This window comes from Equus caballus, chromosome 2 (genome assembly GCF_041296265.1).
Source record: "Equus caballus isolate H_3958 breed thoroughbred chromosome 2, TB-T2T, whole genome shotgun sequence".
NCBI classification, from domain to species: domain Eukaryota; kingdom Metazoa; phylum Chordata; class Mammalia; order Perissodactyla; family Equidae; genus Equus; species Equus caballus.
In genome coordinates, this window is record NC_091685.1 from 126,132,424 (window position 1) to 126,160,021 (window position 27,598).

The window sequence follows — 27,598 nt, forward strand, 5'->3', positions numbered from 1 at the left end:
AGAAGTTTCTGCCACTACCTTTTCAAGTCACTGCCATTGCGCTTTCAAATTTATTTCACTCACTACCCAATATTATCGTGTCCCTGTATGAAGATTTATATCCCATTTATTGTTCTACTAGGAAATACTAATTTTAGGAGAGAAACCATTCTCCTTGACTCGTGTTTCCATATGGAGCGCCCTCTCCACATGGCCTCTCTTCACACCATTCCCACTCTTTGAGGAAGGAATGAATTGCTAATTGGTGGTTGGCAAAAGTCTGACATTCATTGTCCAAGTTTCTTTTTTGGACAGAGCTAATCTAAAAAGAAAATGAACTCCCTGTAGATTAGTATTCTTTTCTTCCCTCTCGGCCTGAGACCAACACAAGGCAAAGATCTTGTCTGAGTCTGTTCGTCAGACCCTTGAGTGGGTGTCACATAGTCCATACTTGGAGGTGGGATTGATGGCAGTGGGCACATTTGCAAACCACACCTTTTAATCAGTTTTTATTAAAACTAAAGCTGGTGTTTTGATCTTTTGCTTCTGAATTCTTTCTTTTTCAATGGCTTATGAGTTCAGGAGGGGGAGCAGCACCTGATTTATTAGCTCTAATTCTCAGTCATTCTGGAGAGTTTCTCTAGAGATTCCAGAAGCCACGGCCACTAGGAGTAGGGTAAAGAGCACAGTGAATGAAGCTACTCCACGAAAGAAGAGCGACAGTGAGGGAGTCTCACTTATAAGAAGATGGAAGCACCTCCCGGACTCCGTTAATGATTCCCAGACAGGATTCTGGCTCACAGCTGTGAGACTTTCTATTTTTGAGGAGAAACCAGAAATGTATATTTTCATATTAAATCATCTGTTTTAAAAATATTGGCCGAATTTAATGAACAAAGAAACACTACGTGAACCTAACAAAACCTGTGTACAGGTCCCTGAGCTTCTGGTCTATCCTGGAGCCCTATCCTTACCTGAAAACCCAGTGCAGTCATTCCAGCAGGGCGGGTCATTAGCTCCCAGGTTAGAGAGGTCTCTGTGATTGTGACTGGGCACCTTAGATGAGAATAAAAGGTGACTTTCAGGAGGAAGTCTGCTGGCAATGGGAAAATATCCATAGCTGCAAGTATAGGCCGCTCAGTGCAGTCTACATTTCATGACACACGGGAGCTGGGAAGTGATTTGCCTTTGAAGATTTTTTTGTCTGTTTGTTGAGAGACAGTGACTGAATTTTATACACTTAAAACTGAGAAAATGTTAATTGTTACCAACAGTCGAGAGCTTGCTTAAGCGGCTGTCCAGGTTGTAGAAGAGGTGAGGAGAACACTCTCACAGAGGAGCAGCCCGTCTGTTTCAGAGGCACAGTAGGACTGAAAATAGAAAGCGGCTAAGCCATTGTCACAGGGAACACTGCGACGACTCAGCTGTGCACTGACAACTCACGGAGCAGAGAGGGATGTTGGGCTCTCCCCCTCTCTCATTTCTTCTCTCTAATGGAGGGAGGATATTTCCCAAGAGTCATTGCATATTTTTTAAATGTCACCACATACTCATGCATCAATGTCTGTTTTTTCAACTTCAGGACACAGGACTACGTTTACTTTTTCAGATAATGGAGGTCAGAGATAACCGTAGAGGTCACAGCCTTGCTGTGGGAGGAATGCTCACATTTCCTTACAAGGAGGTTTCATATAAATCCAAGATTTCATATAAAATCTAGAATATCAGTTTTACTCTATTTCTCTCTTTTTATCTTTTTTCTTTATACGTTTTAATATACGCACAATCTTGTAACGTAGAAGTTAAAATAATAAATATGTGAGAATAAATCTATGGTATATATAATTTGATAGAATTGTAATCGTTTTAGCTTGAATTATATAGAAAATTAGCATCATTCCAGAACAAAACTTTTATCATTATTTATTAAATTAAGTCATTTATATCATTGCTGACACATTTTTACGAAACCTAACCAACTTCCAATTGATCCAATGTGATCTAATGGTAAGAACACCATCAACAAATAGGTCACATATTGTTTTGTTCCTATTTCACTGAAGAACCCAACTTTCAATTATTCTTACTCCTGAATCTCATGTAAGACACAGGAACGATTAAGTCTCCTACTTGCTGTTTTGTTCTATGTGTCACCTGAACAGCTAAAGAAGAAGAAGACACTCGACAATTGAAAAACTTGTTCACATTGAATGGAAACTAGAGGACTCTATGCTTTTCTCGAGCAGGACTTTACGTTCACACCCCCTGAAGTGTGGCCTGATGAGGAAATTCAGGCTCCCGACGCTGCAGTCTGGGCAGTGTGGTCAGTTTCACTGTATGGTGCAACTTGTCGATATGGCTTCTGGGGCGTGTAGGGCATTTTTCAGGCAGGAGTCAGTCATTCATATCCTACCTGGTGAGTCTTCACTCCCAGCTCATGGGGCTACCACATTCAGCAGCTCCCAAGAGATTTAAAGCTGACAGCCTATTAAAGTTATTCTGGCTCAGCATGCCAGCACAGCAGGAAAGTTCTTCACATTCTACTTCCTGCTGCCTTCCAGAATTCGCTCACTACCTGAGCCAGTAAGAGCCACCCTGGGAAAGACACTTCCCCCGACCTCTATCACAGCCTCTCCTTCAGCTGGGATGCTGTCTCCTGGGAAGAGTCCTGGTGCCTCACTCACCCCTCCTCAGCCTGACCCTCCCTTCTCATACTTGTCCATGGCCGTGTAGGTCTGTTTCCAGAATCGACGTTCTCTTCCATTGAACTGTCTGTCCAGCTGTGCATCAATAGCACACTGTATCTGTGTGATAAAGTCTTCCAACATTGTTTGGTGTTCTCATTTTTCAATGTTATCCAGGATAATCTAGGTCCTTGGCATTTCCATAAGTATTTTAGAAGTAGCTGGTCAATATGTACAAAAAACCCACTGGGATTTTGATTGGTATTGCATTCAATCTATAGATCAATGTAGGCAGAGTTAACATCTTCAGAATATTGAGCCCTCTAGTTCATAAACACACTGTCTCTCTCCATTGACTTGGGTCTTCCGTAAACTCTCTCCCAGTGCACAGGTCTTGTATACCTTTTGTGTCAACTTGTCCTATTTTATATTTCTGATACTATTGGACTTGGTATGACTCTGTCTGCCTCTTTGTCTTGGGGCCCCGCTTCTGAAAGAATCAAGCTCTCCACAGATGGAAAGGCCCCACGTAGCCAGGATCTTTTGTCTCGGGCCAACAGACCCAGCCAGGACTTGACACCCGATGATATTTACTCGAGTGAACTTAGAAGAAGTAAATCCTCCTCCCATCAAGAATCAAGAGGCTTCAACCCTAACCAACACCTTGTTGGCAGCCTTGTGAGTGACCCCAAGTCACAGGCACCCCGCCAAGCCACACCACCTGTGAGATAGTAAGTAGCTGTTGTTTTAATCCACTAAATTTTGGAGTAACTTGTTACACAGCAACAGATATCTAGTATAATGGTTTGCATTTATGTAAGTATGACTATAACTTATATTGTCTGAATAACATGTTAAAATAGATATATTACTCTTGCTATTTTAATAATGTTACATCAATGTCTACAAATAATGATTTGAACTGAATCAATCAGTGGACACCAACTAGATGGCTGATCTGTTTATGTCTAGTACTAGAAATCATCTGGATATAGGTAATATGAGAAAAGATAGAGACTCCTAACACTATGATACAACAGTGATGTCTTAAATGATGCAATGTTTAAGTGAAATGTAGTCCAACAAAAATAACAAAATTACATTTAATGGGAAAGCATTTTACACTGCTTCCATTTTTAATTTAAATTTAAACTAATTAAAATCTACATTTCAATTGATTAGTCCTGTGTTCCACATTTCAAGTGGCCAGTTGCCACATGTGACTAGTGGTGACCAATGTACTAAGCAGAGTGGTCTCAGGGCGTGTTCTGCTAGACTAAACTACTGCCTTGACAGGTGCATTGATATGGTTTTTTACAATCAGAGTGAAGCAAAGACAGTCAGAGACTAAAGCCACGTCTCCTTCTTCCTGTTCCATATTATTATGCATTAATTCAGCCAGCTACTACTCTATTGTATATATTTGTGGGATAATAAACTACAACCTCTGCCACATGTAGTGAAGAAGAATTTCAAATTCTTCTCGACTGCAAAAAGGCAACCTGGTCAAGGCTAAGGAGGCTCAAAGACAATGATGGACAGATGCAATTTTCGAGAATTCTCCTGTTTGGAAAGAACACAGGCAGATGTTGTAGAGCTCACAAAGGGTACTACTCCACGGCAGAAAGACAATTTGTCTTATTCTCATGTTCTGCACTGCCCTTTCTGAGCAAGGATTTCTCGCACAGGTTGTATGTCTCTTGTTCAGGTCAGACTTGGCAGTGCTTGTGGCATTAATTTAATAGTAAGAGAACATGCTGGAATTCTCTAATGCTGCTCACCTCCAGAAAAAGGCAGCATTTCACAGTTCACTACTTTTGTGGCTCTGTCTTCTTTGGCCAGATAATCATTGTTTAAAGGACACACTGACACTTTTTATGGGAAAGCTGTCAATATACTCTATTTGCGTCATATCCACATATGAAATATAAAGTTAAAAATTGCACAATTATGTAAAATTTTAGGACATAGTAGATTTTTTTCTTGACTTTAGCTATCAAGATTTTAATCAAAACTGTACCAACATTTCTTCTTCAATTTCAGGTACACAAGTACAGGCAAAATTCTCTATGGATGGAAACAAATCATCATAAGGTTGAACACACAATGTGACAGGGAGGTGCAAAAATGTGAATTTGTTTTATTTAACTGAACTGAATTTGCTCAGGAAATCCCCTCTTGTGGCTCAACATTTAGGAATTCAAGATTTGAACTTAGTGGCCCAGTTCAAGAAATAATCTCTTTTCAGTTATTTCTGGCATTAAGGGTTTCCTGTCTGGTACCCTTTTCTTCACTTGCCCCCAGCTGTCCTCCAGGCACAGCAGGATGTGCAGGTTTCATCCAGGATTTGGGAACAGGTGTCTGCACCCCACCTCCTTCTGCCGTAGGGGCGTAGCTGAATCCTTCCTGGCCTCCATGGTGTGTCCTGGCCTCCGCCCTGCTAGGGTGTTGGGGCTTTCACTGCCAATGTCCTCAGTTCCCCTATGTCCTCCCCCTGCCAAGAGCACACAGCCCCTTCCTTACCTTGGAACCGCTTCCCGTCCAGTCTCTTTCGCCAGCACTCTCAGCACCGAGTCCCTCATAAGATCTTTTTGCAAATTCTAGATCTTCCCCAACGTCATGTGATTTTTATGAGGAAATCTGGAGGTGATGTGTGTGAAGTTTGTTTCAGATGTTTCTTTACCTAAATACATCACACTACTATTTTTATTCTACCCTGTCCACTGACCTCTGGCAAACGACAACCTGCAAGGCGTTTCTTTCCAAAATCCCAAAGTGGAAGAGCATCTCAGTTTCCCTACTTTTGTTTTCCCCTCAGCTGACCTGAGGTTTTATCATCTAGTCCTCCCCAGACCTTGGGCTTACAGGATGACAGCACCGACACACCGGCTCCTTTCTCAGTGACTCGGCAGTGCGCTCACTCTGGTCTCACCTACCATGTGTTTATCCAGCTTCTCCTTAACAGATCATAAAGGGCTTTGCTCCTCCCTAGGTCTCAGGCTGTTTTCTAGAAGTGGTCTCTTTGTTCTATGCTATCTATATCTTCTCTCTGACAAAACAAATGTCATTGATCTGAAGGGAAGAGAGCCCCAGGATGAGTAGGGAGAAGGGATAATGTCAAGAAATAAAAAAGAAAAAAATGCCCAGACAAAACAAGACCTTTGCACCAGATCCCCAAATAGCTGCTTGCTTAGAAGTGGAAGGACACCCATGAGAGGGGATTTTCTTTGCAGAAATACAAAGATTTACAAAGGTGGGAGGGCATAGAAGGCAACTGGTAAGACCCGGAGAAGGACGTGGTTGGATGGGTGTCAAGAGGTCAGCAGTGCGACCAGACAGAGTACAAGGTGGGGACTTGTCTGAAGCCTCTGAGAGGAAGACCACGACTGTTCCACAAAGAGACAAGAGCACTTTAATTACACCAGCCAAGGGAGAAGCGAGGTTGATCAGGACGAGGACGACCCGTCAGACAGAGGCCAGCGAATATACCCTTCCCTCACACCACCCAAACACACAGCCATCCAAGGAGTCAGCCCTCGGCGATTCGGGCAGGAGATGTGGGAACAAAAGAGCACTGACTGTTGTAACAAAAGTCTTCTTTTTTTTTGTTTTTGTGTTTATCTTTATGAGACATAATTTTAAATAAAAAAGCCAAAGTCCCTTCTGTAAGGGCATGAGTTAGTCTCGCCATCCCAGCACCCATCAAATGAACCAGAGGCTCAAGAATCTGTTGAGGTTGATGTTGCAATTGTAGAAAATAACGCTATAATGTATGCATTTTACACATATTTAAAACCCTCCAAGTCTGACATGTTAATATAAACTCAAGGATGCTGCCAGCATCATCCCCACCTCATGTCACAGAAACATGGCTTCTGGTCCTTGCAGAGCTGGGGGCCCCTGGAGACGCCTCCCCACAGCTCCCAGCCTTCCCTGTTGACCTTTTCCTGATGGATTCTATAATTAAGGTAGATATTCTACTAAATGAGAAACGCATGGTGTAGACCTAACCCAAGCAAATGAACACTGAAAACAGATAATCAGTTTTGGGGAGCTCTGGAGAAACCCAGAACCCGTGGTTTAGAATCGATCATCTGAGTGTCTGCTCCATCGGGTTCTCTCCCTTGAATTGACCTCCCACTGCTGTTCCCATCTCCGCTCAACAGTGAACTACGTTTGGATCTAGACCCCTTTTCCTAAATTTTCTCCTGAAAAATCATTCACTCCAGGCTTTGCGTGAAGGTAGAGCTTGTTGAAAGTTGGCAGGGGGATTTTAATCATAAAAATTCAAACTCCTTAATATTAAATAGCAGTCATCTTTGTTCTTAAAATTCTTTGGACACGGGTCACTGCAATTTCTCGCTGGCAGACTTCCTCTGCAGACTGTAGTCGCATAATTGGCCACTAAGTTCCCTTGCACTCTGCCTCTCCCCAGTTTTTCTTTCCTCGGGTGTTTTGTTTTATTGTGAACACATGTTATACGTGATGTAACTCTATGAACTGGGTTTTAAATGTGCCCTTTCAAGATGATGTTCTTATGGTTGGCGTTGAGGGGCCATCACTCCACGACCATTTTAAATGAAATCTTAAAATGGACTTTTCCCGGTCATGAGATTTGTGAGAATCTGAAACCCACACTCCTAATTCTCAGAAGATAGATTATTTTCACACACTCAAACATGAGGCTGAGCTAGCCAGTTTCCCTGGATCTCCCTTGGTGGGAGACGATTTTCAGGTCCACCTTTTCACTTTAAATGCTTTGGCTTTTTATTGGCATCTTAGTCCAACTCCTCACTGTGCCTGGGTCCAAGATCATGTGCCCTTTTCTGCGTGTGTCTTTTTAAACCCAAGACTCTGGGGGCCGGCCCGGTGGCGCAGTGGTTAAGTTTGTGCACTCCGCTTCTGTGGCCGGGGGTTCACAGGTTTGGATCCTGGGCGCCGACCTAGACACTGCTCCTCAACCCATCTGTGGTGGCATCCCTCATATAAAATAGAGGAGGATGGGCACAGACGTTAGTTAGCTCAGGGACAATCTTCCTCACCAAAACCCCCAAGACTCTGAATCACACACAGGAATTGGTGGCAAGTCGTGGCCAGCTCTAGTGCCTGCTTTGACGCATGGATTCAGGCTTTCACTCGTTTTTGTCTTCTGTCAGCTCAGACACGAATTTAAGAAAATTAAAAATCCCTGTCTCTGGGGCCGGCCCCGTGGCCAAGTGGTTGGGTTCGTGTTCTCCGCTGCGGCGGCCCAGGGTTCGGATCCTGGGCGCCGACTTGGCACTGCTCGTTAGGTTGTGTTGAGGCGGCGTCCCACATGCCACAACTAGAAGGACCCACAACTAAGATATACAACTATGTACAGGGGTGGGGGGGCTTGGGGAGATAAAGCAGAAAAAAAAATCCCTGTCTCCCCTAGTTTCATTTAGTGTTCTGTGGACAGGGTGCTTCTGGGGTGGCTGGTCTCCCCTGTTCCCAGGAGTGTAGCTGCTCCTTCTTCCTCTCACTCACCACGTGTTTCCTCTCATTTCTCTGGCAGAGACGCTCAGTCCTCAGTTCTGTAAATATTTCTTCTGTCTTAGCTTCTCTGCACAAAGAAGCCTAACAAGGTATTATTTTAAGCAAAGAAAATCTGGGCTCTAAAATAGATGTCCGTGACATCAATTGAAGTAGTATTTCTTCACATTACTCCATCGTGTGTCCTAAAGTTTTACCTATAAATCACTAACATTGGCAAACGGTAGTAACGCCGTCATTTGGCCTTCCGTTTGGGAGGGTTTTCTGAAAGCATTTATTAGGGACCACACCAGGTTGGGGTTCATTTCACTCCCAGTATCGGCGTCCCCAGACCTCGCCAGTGTGTGTTCCACTGTCTAAGTCAGCGGGGCTCACGGTGCCATCTGGAGCAAGGCCAGCCCCAAACTGCTTGCGACTGTCTCTGGAGGCAAAGCCCAGCAATGGGGTGATCAGAAATCCTTACAGTCTGACACCGCAGACACATCCAAACATGTGGCGAGTGAACCAGTCGTCTTACGCAGGATGCAGACTGGCTGTGCTGACGCCAAACTCGTGACCATGTGTGTGTGGTCAAAGCTGTATGATCGGTGTACATAGGAGAAGTTTGTTTCAGTCCATGCAGAATGGGGGTGGGGAGGTCAAAACCAGTCCTTCAGTTTAAGAAGGGTTGGTCTAAATAACAATGTGCATTTTATACCTTCAAATGGGATCAAATAGTTGTTGCTAGGGACATATTCAGTTATTTGGAATATATTACTGATAAGGCCCAATTCTAGATTTTGTTTTCCTGGTGACCAGTGTCTTTAATCTGAGATTATACCCTTACACCTCTTCCGTGCATTCCACAGGTCCTGTGAGGGGATGGACAGAAATTCGAGTTATAAACACAGGTGTCTCGCTTGAGTTGGACACAGATCTCGAGGTCCCTGTGATGCAGGGCTGGTGAGCCGAGGAGTCGAAAGAAAGATTTCTTGGACTCTCAAAGTCTGGCAGTGGTGCTCTTTTATTTAGAGAATAGTACAGAATAGCATGGGGACAGGACCCATGGGCAGTGAAGAGCTTGTGCTGCTGCTGCATGGGGACAGGACCCATGGGCAGTCAGAGCTCCTGCTGCTGCCCCGAGTTGAGGGTTAGGGCTAAATTTATAAGGCATGGGTACGTGACTTATTTTTACTGGAAAAAGAAAACATGATGTATAAAGCCATTATATGATTTCAGTGCAGATGGGGTCTGGTTATTGTGCGGTGATATAACTTTAGATATGAATCTGGTCATATAGATCGGCACATAGGTGAGGATGCCCTGGGCTTCTCTCCCTGGGGCAGCCCTAATTCATACCATAAAAATCCACGGGGTCATATAGTTCAGCATGCAGCCCAGGTCACCTTGGGCTTCTCTAGCTGGGGCAGCCTTAATCCACATCACCTGCACCCCATCTCTTGGTAGCTTTCGAGGGGCAGGACCACCGGGCTGAGAATCCAAACTCTGAGACAGGAACACCTGGTTTCTATTCCAAGCCCTGTCACTTAGTGCCTGTGGGTCAGTTCCTTCAACTTTCTGAGCCTCACTTTGCTTGTCCGTAAAGTGAGGACCATGGTGGTTCTCCCATGTCATAAATTTATTTGGAAAAAACTCAGTAAAAGTTATACTTATTTTTGTTACTACTTCGTGCACTTAGAGCTGAGAAGAATGCTGTGGTAACCTACGTTTCGATCCAGTCCACACATACAGTTTTTGATCTTTAATGGTGGATGAGAAAATGCAAGTATGCAAGTTTTAACTGCCATTTTTACTCTCTTCTTAATTTTCCTAACCCAATAACCTTTTCATCTGGCTCCTAAGTCTTCTCCAGGAAGCTCTCTATATCTTTGTTCACTCCAATTTTAAAATATTTTTCCTTCTTGTCAGTCTTTAAACAACAAACATTTATGCAGCCCCTTCTAGGGGCCTGACAGTGTTGTTGGCTCTTGGCATGAAGAGAAGAATCAAATACGGTTCTGTGTTTAAGAAGTTTATACTTTAGGATACTTAGTCTGGGCTATCGCATACCTAATAAAGATGAGTATTGTAAACGTTATGATAAATGCGAGAATGAGGTAGAGTAGGAGATTAAAAAAGAGGTCTCAAAATTCTTCATGGGACAGTTATAAAATATTCTATAAATTAAGTGATGCTTCATCTGATCATCAAAAATGGATGCACTCTCCAAGAAGACTGGCAAAACGTGTCAGGTGAAGCCCGTGTAAACAGGGACACTTTCCTGCAAGCACATGGAGAAAATCCTTCTTTTTAGAAGAGGAGCTTAGTGGCAAAAAGCCCCTCACAATTAAAGGAATTCTCTGCCAAAATACCACTCCCCACTTTACAAGGCAGTGAGGAATCGACATTTGTCTTCAGTGTTTCCACTGGAACACTCTTTTTCAGAAAAATCTTTGATTCTCTTCATTCTGTTTCCCTCACTTTGCTGTGGCCAAAGAAACAATCTGGAAAAAAATCACAAACAATTTGTTAAGTACCACAAAGTGAGAGTAATCTGGTTGCCTGCTCAGAGCAGGGAAGCAACTCGGAGAAACGCACCCAGAAGGGGAGGGAGGGAGACAGCCGGCCACTGCAGATCAGAATGGTCGACAAGGCAGAGCAAGGGAGCGGACGGTGTGGACAGAGGCAGCCCTGGACTCTGAGGAGCCAGCAGCATTTCTGTTTGCAGTCAAGTGACAGGAAAACGCCCGCCTGCAGGAATAGCTCTTAGAGAAGAGGATGCTCACTCTTGTGGCAGGTTCTAAATTGAATATATTTAAATCTACTGCTGCTTTCTGGACCTTAGTTCTGATTTCTGTGCATGCATTTTCAAGAAAGATAGGAACAGTGTAAGCTAGAATTTCTACCATTCACTCTCTTCTTTTCCTAAACATCGGTCTCTTAAAGAAATGCATCTATAATGCTTAATTTCTGGTCTATATTGCTAAGGTTAAACAGGGAGCGAGGCAGAGCCTGTGTACACAGATGAGCTGGTTGTTTCCCTTCTTGTCTTCCCCTGCTAACATTAGCTCACCTCTACAGTCAGCACACACATACAAATGCACTCATGAGCTTCAGCACATGCAGTATTTCAGACACCCTCAATTAATACACTAAACTAAGTACCTAATTTAAATCTTTGCCAGGAAGTTGGAAAGAGAGGAGGGGAATATTATGAATTTCAGCTTTAATTTGTGAAAAATTTCTCTGCCTGTTGTAAGTCACAGTGGAGAATGGAAAAGGATCCCTCTGTGAAAACCGGGTTTTGCGTGACTGACACATACTGCATTTTTAATATGGCAGACTGAAAGGCATTATTCAGAATTCGCTGCTGTCCAGCCATCCAGCTCTGCCCTAGATCTTCCTGCTTCCAGTAAGTCTGATGTCTGCAAAGATTCAAACTCTCTCTGTGATCACTACTAGTGGTCAAGATAGCATTTGTCTGCCCAAGGAGAACACGGGGAGCTGGCACGAGGGATTATCATGGCTTATTTCAAGGCATCAGGTCCTTATGAATTACTACCTAGTGTGAGCTGTCTCATGAATATCCAAGCGTATCTACCCATCTTGACTTTGATTTTCCTTTTACTGATGAGAATGCATCACATTTACACAAAGGAAGCATTGCATTTCAGGGGACAATGCAAAGGTATAGATGTTACTTCTTAGCAGCAGCAGCAGAGCCCGTATAGATCTCAGAACTGCGTGAAGATTGGGGATGTTTTACCTAAAGATGGCGTTATTTATTGTCATTCATCTAGTACTGAATGTAGGCTCGACTTTTCAAAATCAAACATATACATTTTATAGCAACCCAAACCACCAGAGCACACGGTTAGGGCTGGGAGCTCAAAGGCTAGAATCAGTCCATACCTCCTCTCTCTCTACAATAAACACACAATAAACAATCATATACAACTTGGAGTCAGACAAGTTTGACGTAAGATTCAGCTTGGCTACTTGCTGAGTGGGTTTAGGTCCTTTATCTGGTCTGAACGTCATTTTCTTCATCTGTGAAGAAGAGGTTGTAATAAGCCCTTCTTCAGAGATCCTGTGAGATTCAAATGAGATAAGGTAATACATGTGCTTGTGAGAGATGCCATAAACCCTTGTCCAAGGGTACGTTTTATAATTATTGTTATTGCCTATGTTTCATTTTTATCTCAAAATATTTGCTCCGATCACTTTGAAGGATGCTTTCAAGATCGAAGTTTGCAGCGATGAATTGTCAGGCACTCAGACTTCCACCTGCCTCGTGTTTGATAAGTTTTGCAATCTAAACTCATGTAGGAACAACGTGGTAAAAACAGTTACAGAAAATCGTCAGCACAACTTCAGATAACCTGCCTTGTTCAGACACAGCTTTTCCACTAGGATAATGTGATCTGTAAGCTACGTACCTGCGGCATTTGATATCCAGCGTTCCTGCGTGTTCCTATCCAAGAGAAAACCCTGTCCATTCTTGATCTGGAGTAATTTGTAATTAGGGTAATAATACCTACTCCATGGGGTTCTGATGAGGAATCAATGAGTAACATATGCAAAATGCTTAGTGCAAATCTCAAGAAACCTGGTAACGTGCATCTGTGTCTGGGAATGCAGTCTCACGAAGGAAATGAGCATGGCCCCAAGAGCTGGTCTCAAGAAGCGCAAGGGAAAAATAAGACAGAAAGACCTGTGAAGTTCACAGGGGATGCATTAAATTGATTGACAGAGATCTCACATACTTTCCTCTTTTTATAGGACACCCTACAGCAAAGAACATCTTTTCCAGAAAAATAATTATCTTCAACCATGAGTAAAAGCCTCTTCTAACTGCTTATTTAATTCCTATCTAGAAGTCGCTAGATGGAGGTGAGGAAGGAGTCAACACCACAAAGAACAAAGAAGGGAGACAAGTAGAGGAGCCGGCAGGCAAAGGCAGGGGACTGAGCGAGGGGTTGAAGAGGGGCAGAGATGTTGAGTGTGGAGGCTGCGCCTCCTCCCTCACCCTCAGCACTTCCATCCACTCCTCCAGGTGGGAAGGAGACACGAAAACAAACCTTTCTCAAAGTACCAGTCCACCTTTTCTTTTGTTTAGTGAATTTTCCCCCCTTTTTTTTTTGCTGAGGAAGATTGTCCCTGACCTAACACCTGTGCCAATCTCCCTCTATTTTGTATGTGGGATGCCACCACAGCATGGCCATTGACAAGTGGCGTAGGTCCACACCCAGGAACCCAATCTGGGCCATCAAAGCAGAGCACGCTGATCTTAACCACTAGACCACGGGGCCAGCCCCCAATCCATCTTTCTTAATGTATAATTCCTGTGTAGACCTCTGCCACCTCTTTGCTCACCTCATCCTCCAAAGAACAGGCACGCACACCACGTTCCCACACCCTGGTCTCATCTAAGCTAATAACTTCAGTCTAACCCTGTTGAAAGATTCACGGCTGACATTGACGTTTGCTGTCATTACGGTGTTTCTTCTACTTGAAGGAGCTTAAATATGTTGGATATAAATAGCGATATATATTCATAGCTAAGTAATAATATACATAAACAATAAATAACTGTATTTATATATAATATATGTGAATTATAATTACTTTTTTATTCCAAGTGATTGAAAGATCAAAAAAATTAAAAGTAAGTTTAAAATATTGAGGAAAAGAGAAAGTATTTTATGCCAGTGGATGTCAGATATAATTTTTAGACTTTTAACATCTCTTGGCCATCGATGGCTTTTTTTTTGGTAGCATATGCTGAATTTCTCCAGTGATTTGGTTTTTGTCTTCATCTCCTTGAGTAAATGGAAAAATAGAGTTGCCATTTATTGAGATGGTGAGGACTGGAGGAGGAGCAGGTTGAATTTGGGAAAAGAGATTCAATCATGTTAATTTGGAGATACAAATTACATCTTCAAATGCAGACAAGTCAGCAGCTAGGGGGCCTCTTGAGAAGTCCAGACTTAAGATAAAACGTCCAGGGTTCCTATTGTATTAGGGTCTCCAGAGAGCCAGAACCAGGAGGACGTGTGTGTGTACACCTCCAGACGTGTATATGTGTGTATATATAGAAAGGGATTTATTTACAGAATTGGCTCACTTGACTATGGAGGCTGAGGATTCCCGAGATCTGAGGCTGGCAGGCTGGCGGCCCGGGAGAGTCTCCGTGGAGTTACGGTCTGAGCTCAAAGGCCTGCGGTCAAGGAGGGCCAGTGATGTGAGTTCCACTCTGAAAGTCGACAGGCTTGAGACAAAGGAAGAGCCACTGTTTTTATCCAGTCCAAAGGCCAGAAAGGACCAACTTCCAGCTCAACAGTTGTCCTAACCCTCTTCCTCGGCCTTGGGGTTCTAGTCAGGCAGGTCTTTGCTTGACTGGATGCTTTACTGGAGCGTCCAGGCTTCACTCATCTGCAGATTCAAACGTTGATCTCATCCCAAAGCACCTTTGCAGAGACACTGGAATAACGTTGACCAAATACCTGGCCCCTGGGAACGTGAATGTTTGAGGCTCTGGAGATGCGTGATGCCCACTGGAGAAGTAGAACGCGTGTCCAGGGAAGCAGGGAAGCAGAGGGAGAGCGGCGTCCACAGGCCAGGGGCGTGTTTCACAAAGTTGAGATTTAGCGACTGTGTCACAACCAGGGGAGTAAGTGAGGACAGAGAGCTAACAGTCAGGACACTGCGATTTGGTTCAAGAGAGGATGGGAGCTCCTCTGCTTCTGTCCACAACACACTAACTGGGTGGGACCTACAAGACTTAACCTCTCTGCCATAAACAACTGAAAACCTGGGTAAAATGTATAAAGCAATTGTTGTCAAACGTTGAGCAATAGGTGTCACAGGGCTGTCGTTCCCGAGAAAAGGGATATGAACCAGGCAGTCTCAACAATTCTGCGGGCTTTCTGCCTTGCGACACTGCCCACGAGGATGGGAGACCACGAGGAGCTGAGAGCAGCTGGGCTTCAGGAGGACGGAGGCGGCTGGAACTGTGCAGCAAATAGGGAGGGAAGGTGGCACGCAGAGAGGGCTGGGGAAATCTGTGTGGGGTTGAAGATGTCGCCGAACGTGAGGCCATACACACGTAGCCGCAGCACAGAAAGACTGGAGAGCTGGGACCTGAACAGTGACCCAGAGATTGCACAGTCTGGGATTTTCAAGTCACAGTCGGCCAGAATGAAGTCTTCCCCCAATACTGGGAGCATTCAGGACAGATCTCAGCAGTGTCCGTCCCTGGCAGGAGAACGAAACCAGCCCTGGTGTAAAAACTACCATAAATGCATGCTAATGAAGATCACACACAAACCTCGTGTGTGTGGAGCCAAATCTTCACCGTAGCCAGTTGCCTTCCAGAATCTAAATAGATGGAGAGATGTTTACAGTCGTGCGCCTGAGGACTGCATGCTGGTATCTTGGAGGGAGGCACAGGCCATCCAGGGTACTAATCTAGGAGCCTTTTGGCCTCCTTTTGTTGGAGCAGGTCACGGATGTATGGCTGGAGTCAAGCGGGGATGGTGGGCTTTGGGCTGCTGTGGGTTGTCTGGACCAGCAACCTGGAAGATGAGCTGGACGAGGAGCATGAGGAGAGTGAGAGAAAGCCGGGTCCTGCTGAGCTCGGCCGGGCCTGTGGTTCTGTGTGTGATGGCCCAAACCTCTGCGGTGCTGGCTCCTGCTCCCCTCCACCTTCCATGTCTCTTGTGAGTTGCTCTCTTGGACACTAACCTAAACCTGTGGCTCTCAACTTTAGATGGGAGCAGTGGAGCCAAGCTGACGACACACCATTCAGCACAAATGGCCAGAATGACCTTGGGACTGACAGGAAGTTCCCTTCTGGGATATGTGACGAGAGAGGGACCATGATGCTGAGTGTATATGGAATAAACCGGAAGGATGTGATCCATGTAGAGGCCTTATATTAGTCCAACGAGACCTGACAAGGGACCCAGGAGCTGGGTTTTCATCTGTTTTAAAAGACAGAAGTGACACCTAAAAGAGAATAGAATAAAAAGTGAGGGTGACAGTGAGCATTCCTCCCACATGCCGGGCGCTCCTTCAAGCACAGTATGCATATTGACTCACTTAAGTCCAAGAACAACCCACAAAGTGGGTACTGTTCCTGTCACTCCAGGCAGTGGAGACACGAAGCATATTATCCAAAGCCGCACCACTTGTGAGTGGCTGGGCCCGCGTTTGAGTCCAAGTAGGACAGGGTCCGAGTGTGTGCACTTAACGGTGATGATAATCTGTGTGGTGCAGAAGGACGAAGGACATTGCAGCAGAAGAAACTGGGGCATAAATTAGACGTCAGCAGGTGATCAGCCAGCTGGATAGGAAACACACTGGTTTTGATCCATGTTGAGGAGCTCATAGGTAATTTGAAGAGAAACAGAATTCCTGTAAAAGGTGTTCCTCACAGTGAAGCTATAGGTAAACTGTAAGCAAAGGAGTAGGAGAGCTTGGGAAGTGTCGTCTCAGTCCCAGCTCACGTGACCCCCAGCAGTGAAAACGCGAGCTGTCCTGCTCTTGGAGAAAAAGGAACAGCGCTTGATTACGATTAAAGACCCAAGGCTTGTCGCCCTTTTGGAAATGCATGTGTGTTCTAATTCTGCTAACTGGACTCAAAATCAGCCTCAAATATCGCCCCTTCCTGAAGCATTTCCTTCCCCCACTCCACAAATTCAGACATTCTCTCCTCTGGGTTTCCACGGTAAGTATTTGCTCCGCTCTCCTGGTGGCGTGAGTGTGTCGACAGCGGCTGCAAGCGTGTGCAGTGGCCTCTGTCGTGCACTGTGTGCACACCTGTCGGGACGAGACGCTGGTTCCTCCAGTTGGCGGAGGGTTTGCCTGCTCACTCCTTACACCCGTCCCCTCCGAGAACGGCTCTCAGCTGAGCGAAACCACCTTGCCCTTTTCCCCAGGGAAGTCACATCCAGTGACTGTGCAGGAGCACAAAGGCCTGGCCATTTGCTCCAAGTGAGGAGAGCTCTGAAGGGGCGCTCAGCCCCAGAGTGCCCTGGGGGTGAACTGAGCTCGCTGTCGCATCTGCACAGTGCTGCTTCCTAGTTGTAACTGGAGAGTTCTAGTAAGTCTGATGCAAACAAGTGTCTGGTTTCCTGAAGGGAGAGACCCTAAGACATGTCCGTCTGTACCGTTAGACTCTATGTGTTTAGAGAGAAAAGGCAATTTCCTGTTTTCCAGGGAATAATTCACGTGGAGCTAACAGTGGGTCTGCCTGCTGTGGCTCAGGCACCATGACCTATGACTCTTATTACAGCTCTCGAGAAAGTTGGTACCATCTTTCACTGATGCTGAGATCCACTGATTAAAAGATGCTTCATCAATTTGTAACAATTAAGGATGAAACGTGATTACATAAGATCACAGCATCTAACATCCCTATAACTACACACAAGTATGTACTTTTTTTTCCATTTTTGACTTTTTTATTCAAATTCTTCTTCATTGTGAGTATAAACAATCTTCTGAATGTGTTCAAGTCTTAGGGCTCACCAGTGAGACACTGATTTCACAACTCAGTCCTGTGACTTTGACTGGCTTGGCACCTTTCAGATTAACACCAAAATTCAAAAGTAAATCTAAAACACAGGGGGTTTACTGCATTGTTTATATTGTAAGACTCATACAATTGGTTCCTTAATGGAAACTGCTTTCCTGAAATTTAAACATTGCATCATAAAAGTCAGATTACTTACGTTGGATCAATGAATGAGTGATCAATTAATATGAAACTGAGGGATTCAAGACAAAATACCATACAAGCTTATTTCAGACCAATGCATTGTAATGCTTTAACTCAACTCCCTATGTTGTTAAAAAGAAATAAAGTCATGGACTGCTAGAGAATTGACGTTACTCCGATGATTTAAAGAAGAGCACAAAGGGCGATCAGTTAAGCGTAGAGTTTGAGACACTGAGAAACGTGAGTGAACCAAGAACAATTTGGCAGGCTGACCAGAATCGTGTGGACTAAGGAACATTGAGATCTATTTACAAGTCTGTGTACATCAAATTGAAAATATGAAGATTAGCATATCCTCCTGGAAATTTTGTATGTCAGCTAGCATCTATTAAGTATATCCTAAACATGCATTGGTCATACCGGAAAGGAAAAAATTCTTCGGAGACTCATGTAGCCTCACCTCTGGGGATTTAAAAGTTACTACTCCACTTGGGAAGACATGGCCAGGGGTCCTTAGGCAGCTACTGTTCAGGCTGGAGATTATGTTGCTGCCCAATTGGGCGTGTGTGACATAACGTCTTCAGAACTGCTGAAGACCATGAGAAAAGATAAATGTACATTTAGTTGGTATATTTATTTATTTTTTACTTATTTCAAATACAGAGTCTCCTAGTAGAATTGTTTTACTATTTTAATATGAATTTTACTAATGATTTTTTGAGAAAAGATAACTTTATGATTCTTAAAACCTCAATGCAAATAGTTTTGCAATCTTGTCCAAACCTACTCATAAACTTTGGGCTCAGAATCAATCTAGATATTTGGGTAAGGCTACTTGAGCATATTTATGAGGAATCTTTGCATGGTAGGGAATATCGCACAGGAACCATGTGTGTCCTTGGCGTGAGAAATGATGTTATATGTATTACCATACTGTGAAAAACAGATCTATCCAGAGATCATTGTTATTCACCGTTGTTCATACCTTTATTCTAAATAAATTAAAATATGAACTTGTGGAAAATATAATTATTTTTACATAATTACATATGAATTAACTCAGCAAAATATAAAGCAAGCCAGCCGATGAGACAGAATCATTTCCCTCTCACCTTTTAGCAGGACACACACACTTGGCAAAGTCTGAGAGATACATGGATTGACTCTGTATTCCTGAATCTCTCCAAGATCTGGCAGATTTGGGAGACAGCTCAGTGAGCAAACACGAGCGAGCTCGCAGAGAAATGAAGCAAAATGACACTCCATCCCAGCTGGACTTGGATGAGGAAGAAAAACTATCTGACTTTGTGGTTTTAAGTAGTGATTCAAAGTTCATTTTAATTTTTGTCAAAACTTTACTAGAGTGTAAAATTAATATTTGAAAACAGACCTTAAATAAATGTAAATTTGAATAAATTATCTGCCTAGAAATGATGGGCTGTACATGGGCCCTGCCGTCCACATTCCCTTCGTGTGATGAGCAAAGAGGCTGCCTCTTGTGTGCTCGATCACCGTGCCGCACAACTCAGGAAAACACTGTCGTCACATCATCATTAGCGAGGGGCAATAAAACCACTCCATGAAGGAGGATCCCCAAAAGGCCGTGCCTCTGCTCTCAAAGTCAAAGAACACTTTCCAGAGGCCCAAGAACCATCTTGAGTCTTTCAACCGTCTTCTCCCTTTGTGCTGACTTACAGACACAAGGGGAATCTGCTCCAACATCACCTAGCATCCACAGACAGCCTCCCTGCCCGGGAGACGGTCGGGGGGCCGTAGGAACCAAATGCAGTACAATTACGTGAGAAAGCGCCGCTGTGACGATGACAGGAAAGTCACAAACTGTCTGGATATTAACCAGTGCACTTCTGTGTAGTCTGTTGCCAAAAAAACTAAAACAGGAATTAGGTTTCTATTAAGCTTTCTGTTTTGAGATAATTGTGGATTGACAGACAGTTTCAAGAAATAATTCAGATGGTTCTCTGTGTCCTTCGCTCAGTTTCTCCCGATGGTGACATCTTGCAGAAGCGCACCTATCACACCAGAATGCTGACCTTGCTACAGTCAGGATGCCGACCGTTTCTGCCCCTTGAGGGTCCCTGAGGTGGGCCTTTTATCACCAAACCCACTTCTGTCTTGTCCCTAACCCCTGCTTAACCCTTGGCAACCAATAATCTATTTTACGTTTTTACAGTGTTGTCATTCCATCAAAAATGTTACATAAGTTGAATCACACAGTCTGTAATCTTTCGAGACTGGCGTTTTTCACACAGCCTAATTCTCTAGAGATTCACCCAGGTTGTTGTGTGTATCAGGAGTTTGTGTTCTTCCATTTAGGATTCCGTGGAATGAATGGGCTACAGTTGTTTTAAGTAGTCACCCACTGACAGACATCTGAGTTTTTCCCCATTTTTCAACTACTGCTATTAAACATTCATGTACTGGTATTTATGTGAATAGAAGTTTTAATTTCTCTGGGATAAATGCCCAAGAATGCAACTGCTAGCTTATATGGTAGTTGCTTGCTTAGGTTTTTAAGAAACTGCAAAATTGTTTTACAGAGTGACTGTACCATTTTATATTCCCACCAGAAATGGAGGAGTGATTAAACTTCACCACATCTTCATGAGCATTTCGTGTTCTCACTACACGTTATTTTAACCATTTACAGGTGTGTTGTAGACAGTCAGCCCTGCTGCTCTAGTGGTTAACATCGGCGCTCTTGCTGCCCCAGCCCGGGTTCCTTTCCTGTCAGGGAACCACACCACCATCTGTTGGTTGTCACACCATAGTGGCTGTGTGTTGCTGTGACGCTGAAAGCTGTGCCACTGGAATTTCAAATACCAGTAGAGTCACCCATGATGGACGGGTTTAAGCAGAGCTTCCAGACTAGAGAGACTTAAAGAAGGACCTGCCACCTACTTCCCAAAAAATTGTCCATGGAAACCCATGAGTAGCCGTGGAGCATTGTCTGATGCAGCGCCGGAAGGTGAGAGGATGGAACAGAAAGACTGGGCAGGGATCTGCTCTGTTGTGCACGGGGTCACTAAGAGTCTAGGAGTTGGAATCCAGGGCACCACCACCACCAAGCGATAGCTTACTTTGTAGTTTATATTTACATTTCCTTAATGGTTAATGATGAATAACTTTTTGTGTGCCATCCGAATATTCTCTTCCTTGAAATGTCTTCGTGTCTCTTGCCTATTTCTAATTAAATTATTATTTTTTTTACTGTTGAGTTCTGAGAGTTCTTTGTATATTCTGAATACTCATCCTTTGTTAGATTGTGGTTCGCAAATATTTTCTTCCATTTTTTAGCTTATCTTCTTATACTCTTAACATGGTCTTTCTCAAAGCAAAAGTTTTTGATTTTGATGAGATCCAGTTAATTTTTTATTTATGTATTGTGTTTTTGGTGTCAAAGGGCAATTTCACAGTGGAGAAATCTGACAGACTTTATCTCAGTCAGTTTATCAAAGTCAGAATCAATAGTGGTAAGACATGTTGGTAGTATGTACCCTTGATAATGGTGTGGTAAAAATTATACTTTATCTCTGTGGTTCATCTCCACAAAAAAACATACCGAAGTCTCATCATGAGAAAAATATCAGACAAGCCCAAGCTGAGGGAAATTCTACAAATACCCATCAAGATCATCAAAACAAGGAAAGTCTGAGGAACAGTCACAGCAAAGGGGAGCCTGAGTGTAACGTAGCATTCTGGGTGGGATTGTGGAACAGGAAGGGGCATCAGGTGAAACTGAGGAAACATGGAGGAGGCACGCACTCTAGTTAGTTACGGCTTATCAATGTTAGTCCATTAGCTGTAGCAAACGTACTCTACTCGTGCAAGATGTTCACAATGGGATTCTCGGCGTGGGTTAAGAGAACTCTCTGTACCGTCTTCACAATGTATCTGTAAATCTAAAACTGTTCTAATATAAAAAGTTCCTTTAAAAAATAAATACATTTGTTCACAACTCTGTCCACTGAAAATGCCTAGACTAATGAACAACCCAATAACAAGAATCACTCTAGTGCCCACTGGGGCAGGGATTACTGATCAAAAGATGTTGGCTATGTTTTCATAATTGTTAAAATTGCCTGATGAGTTAACAGAATTCCCTTTATTATTCTCTGTACTTTTATATGTGTTTGAAAATTCCAAATTTAAAAATTAAGTAACATGCATAGACTTTAAAATCACAGTATTCTTAATGAGTATTGCCTCCTATGGCCTGAGGTTAGTCATAACTGGGCATAGCTGGACCCATATCATCTACTCATTAAACAAGTGTAATTGGCCCACTGGCAACTACCCATTCTCAAGCCTGTAGGAGAAACCAACCACCTCTCCTGGGGACGATGATTTGTGAATCAAATACACTTTAGCTAATGAAATATCACAGTCACAACAATCGTCAGGAAGGTGTTGTACCCAGAGAGGTACTGAAGCCTCTTCTCCTGGATGGTTTTCTTGGTTAACATTTTACAGAAGCATAATAATCTCCAAAATGAATCTATTCCTTTCTATTCTGTATTCAAAAGTTTGCTGTTTGTGGACAAAATGTGTAAGTATACACTGAGCTGTTTTATAAATGTAAGTGCAGATGGCGCCAGGCACAAGGTAGACACATTGTGTTTTGATTTGTTGTTGTTGTTGCTGTTGCCGTATGTAAACATGTACTTCGTGGCCGGGACCGTGCCTACAGAACGCCAGTCGGCACTGCTCAGCCTCGCGGGGAAGCGCCCATCGCAGTTTCTCACTGTCTCTCGTACTTAGGCGGAAGCCTCTTTCTGCTCCTGTTGTCTTGTATTTGACATATTTTAAGGTTATACACTTTTCCTTAGTGTTTTATTTTGGAATTTTCAAATATATGTAAGGGCAGAAAGACTATATTGATCATTCAATTTCATGTATTATCAATGCCAGTCGACCATTTTTACCTGAACCCCTGCCACGGTGGACACTAAGGTACTTGATGTGATGTGGTCGTTTCTCTAGGTCTTTTCAGTGATCAGAGCGAGAGAATATTTTCAGTTCATTATAGAGTCAGCCTAAGACTTCTATCCGTAAACTTGGGGGAAAACATTACATGAGACCTCAGTGATTGGTCTGGGTGTCAGGAAAATCTCATGAAGAAAGAGGCTCCCATTTCACATTATTAAATACTATTCTTTTAAGCAAGTGCGACTCAAGAAAAATTTCTGTTCATTCCTTCACATTTAATGTCACTTTGTCTCAGTTAAGATTCCTATGTATTGTTTTCAGCTTTTGAGTGTTTATGCTCAAAATGCAATTTTCAAAAGAAATGACAAACAAGAATCCAAATGAATAAGAAAAAATCAAAGAAGAGTACCCACAGACCCTCCATCTTGACCAGCATGTGCTTTCAATTTCAGATTGCCTTTCGGGGACGGTTCTTCATATGTAAAGAGGACCTCCGAGGTCAGGAGTACAGATTTTCTATTTTTCACATCACTGAACTAACAAAACTACAGATTCCCATTTCACTAACAGGTTAGAGAAAAACACCCTCTCCTTCCTATCCATTCCCTTTTCATAAGGATCGCCTTCTGTTTTGCACTTTACTGAAATATGAGAACCACGTTCCTGCACCAGATCGCTGTAGTGCAGCATGAGGCACACACTTTAGCACAGGGCAGCGGAACATTCCAGAACCCACGCTGTAACCCAGACCTGTGACTGAAGATGAGGCAAACAGACCAGCAGACAGACTTGTAGAAGAAGATGCCTTTGACAAAGCTGTGTGTATTTCTACACATCTTTGTGGCTTACGTGCCTGATGATTTCTTCCCCAAATGATTTGACTAAGGTGTTTTATGTTTATAAAATCATTAGGCATCTATTATTCCAAATCCTGTCTTTGGAATGGAAGTCTTCAATTACTGGTAATACTTGTACTTCCTAAAACTTTAATAATATACATATTGAGAAAAAAACACTTCACAAACAGTGGTCCCACTGAATTGGAAGTTGAGATTGAAAATCAGCCATTAGGAATCCCTCAGGGCGCTGAGCCATGCAGGAGAGAAAGGGATGCTGTGCAGGTTGGGGAAAGATTTCCTAATTACCAAGGAGAAATCTGATTGTCTGATATGGGTATGGAAGAGACGGCCCATCTGTGCAGAATCCTTTGGTTTTTCTAGGGCAACTCTGGGATTTTCATTGTCCGATGGACACATTTAGTGCCAGGTCTTCCAAGGCTGTAGGTTTGGGGATTTATTAACATAAAAAATGCCAGCCCGCTTGGACTGTGGCTGAAGGGAGAGGGAAGATAGAACTGACAGTGGAAACAGGGATGTTTAAGGACCAATTATGGCCTCACAACCAGTCCCAGAAATGATGACTGTAGCAGCAATGAATATTTCTTTTGTATTATTATGTACACATGTATACATAAACCTTTATCTCATCCTTTTTTCTTTCCCATATTAACTTTTCGTGGTAAACAACTTTAAAGCTTAGTTTTTCTACTATACAATGTTAACATTGTTATGATTAAAATAACCAAGTGTTAACATCACAGATGGACTATTGGGATTTCCTGTCTTCAGTTTTTGAAGAGAGGTGAATGCCTTCATTTGTATTAAAATCAGTTGTACCTTATCACCAAATTGATGTTGTTATTGTTGCCATGATGAAATAATTGTTATTTATTTTTATTATAATTAACCTCCAATAATAAAGAGGGTATTTTGGCCTCTACAAAGGGTGTCATGGGGTGAATAGCAGCGTTGCGTAGTGTCCTCTCAGAGGTCCACACACAGTATCCCCACGGCATCCCCTCCCTCGAGTTTCTTCATGCTGGGAGTGGGAACCGCTTCTCACAGTAGCTCATCTCTGAGTTTCTTCAGCATCCATCTATGGCTTTTCCACCATCCAACACCCAGGTAACCAATTTTCTACATTACATCCTTTGTGTTTGAAATTCCATGGCTGGTTTCTGTTTTCCTAGTTGATCCCTGATAAATATTCCCACATTGTTAAAAATTCTCTCTGAAGCACTTTAGTAAAATTCCCTGCCTTTAACTATATCCCTAGGCATATTAATAAAAGCACAAATTCTATTTTTTAATAATGCCCGAAAAAAATGTATTTAAATGAATATCTACCTTCTAGTCATTCATTTATGCTAAAATTCTCAGTAGTCTGGGAAGATCCTTACATGGAGATGCCCTTAGAACAACTCCTTGAATTACAAAATATCACTAATTCCTTAATATCACATCTAGGTTTTAACCAAAAATTATGTTACCCAACTCAATCATCTTCCTTTATTCACCAAACTCGGTTGCGAATCAGTTTTGTGACCCTTCTCATCCCCACACATCCAGAGGCAAAGGAAAAAGGAAGAAATAATTCCATAATGCATGGAGGTTACCATTTTGAAGATGATACAAGTTGTGCATATGTGTGTGTACGTATGTATGTGTCTGCTTCTTCTCATTTGTAATTCCAAATTAAAGTTAGATTTAAAGTTTAGACGTATTCTGTATAACTTCGGTCTTTGGAGATTCTTCCTTGTGAACACCCCCCATAACCACACAAGAACTTCAAGGCCTCTGGCAGCTTCTATGACCCTTCCCTTCTTCAGATTCAGCATTTTTTTTTAACTTCTTTTAATTATTTTTTGTAAATTTTGTATTGTGGCAAAATATGTTTAACATAAAATGTGCCATTTTAACCATTTTCAAGTAAACGATTCAATGACATTAATTACATTTATAATAACGTGCAACCATCACCACTGTTTCTAAAACTTTTCCATCACTCCAAACAGAAACTGCAACAATTAAGTAAAAACTCCTTGTTTCCTCTTCCCAGATCCTGGTGACCTCTGGCCTACCTTCCGTCTCTATGAATTTTCCTATTCTAGATATTTCTTTCAAGTGGAATCATGCAATATTTGTCCTTTTGTATTTGGCTAATTCCACTTTGCACAACGTTTTCAAGGTTCATCCATGTTGTAGCACGTATCAGAACTTACTCCTTTTTATGGCTGAAGAATAGTCTATTGTACGCATATACAAGATTTCATTTATCCGTGCATCTGTTGATTGACACTTGGGTTGTTTCCGCCTTTTGGTTATTGTAAATAATGTTACATTGGACCTCGATATACAAGAGTCTTTTGAGTCTCGTTTTCAATTCTCCTGGGGATATACATGGGAGTAGAATTGCTGGGTCATATGGCAATTATACATTTAGCTTTTTCAGGAATTGCCAAACTGCTTTCCACAGTGGCTACACCATTTTACATTCCCACTATCCACATATGAGGGTTCCAGTTTCGAAGATCATTAATTTTTAAATTAATGGATTAATAAATAAATGGATTAAATACCACAGTTAAAAGACAAAGGGTGTCATGGGGCTAGTCCAGTGGTGCAGCCTTTAAGTTCATGCGTTCTGCTTTGGTGGCCGAGGGTTTGCTGGTTCGGACCACAGGTGTGGACCTATGCACTGCTTGTCAGGCCATGCTGTGGCAGGTGTCCCACATATAAAGTGGAGGAAGATGGGCACAGATGTTAGCTCAGAGCCAGTATTCCTCAGCAAAAAGAGGAGGATTTGTGGCTGATGTTAGCTCAGGGCTAATCTTCCTAAAAAAAAAAAAAAAAAAAAGACAAAGGGTGTCAGAATGAATTGAAATAAATTCATGATGATTATAAGAGATTCAAATTAAATATTAGAATGTAAACAGAATGAAAATGAAGGATGGAAACATTTGTGTTTCATATAAACATTAAAAGAAAGATTGTTTAGCAATATTAATGTGAGAAAAGTGGATTTCAGGGCAAAAAAATTACATAAGGATAGATGTTAAAAATAAAAATGTTAAAATTCACCAGCAAGATATAATAGTTCTAAATTTGTACAACCCAATAACACAGTCTTAAAAAAGGTTTAAATCAAAAATGATAAAACCAAAAGGAGGAATGGAGAAATCTACAGTCATAATTGGGATTTTGGATGCAACTCTCAACAACAGATAGGTTATTTAGACAAAAGACTGGCCTCTGGAAATTCAGATGACCAAGGATGTTTGGCTGTCTTGACGAGATGAAGGGCATTTCCAGTTCCAGGTGAATTTGAAGACTGGCCTTTCTATTGTGCAAAAAAAAAAAAAAAAAAAAAAATATTGTGGTAAGGAGGAGTTGAATCTTAGTTGCTTTGGGTTGTGTTACATCTCACAGTACTGTCTTCTGTGCTATGAACATGAGACGTCTTCTCACTCAGCTTCCCTCTAACTCCTTTATTTTGTAGTTTTCAGTGTAGTCTTTCACCCCCTTGGTTAAATTTATTTTTAGCTATTTTATTATTTTAGATACTATCATAAACAAAATTACTTTATTAGTTTTCTTTTCAGACGGTTCATTGCTGGTGGATAAAAACAAGACAGACGGTTGTGTGTTGAGCTTGTACTCTGACCAACTTTGCTGAACTTTTTAAGTCAGTACCATTAGCTTTTTTGCTGGATTATTTAGATTTTCTATGTATAGGGTCATGTCATCTGTGAACAGAATTAGTTTTCATTCTCCTTTTCCAATCTAGACGCCTTTCATTCTTTTTTTCTTGCTCCAGTGCTCTGGCTAGAATTTCCTGTACGTTATTGAACAGTGGTGGTGCAGACATCCTTGCCTCGTTCCAGAATTTAAGGGGAAGCTTTCAGTCTCTCACCATTTAGTATGACAGTTTC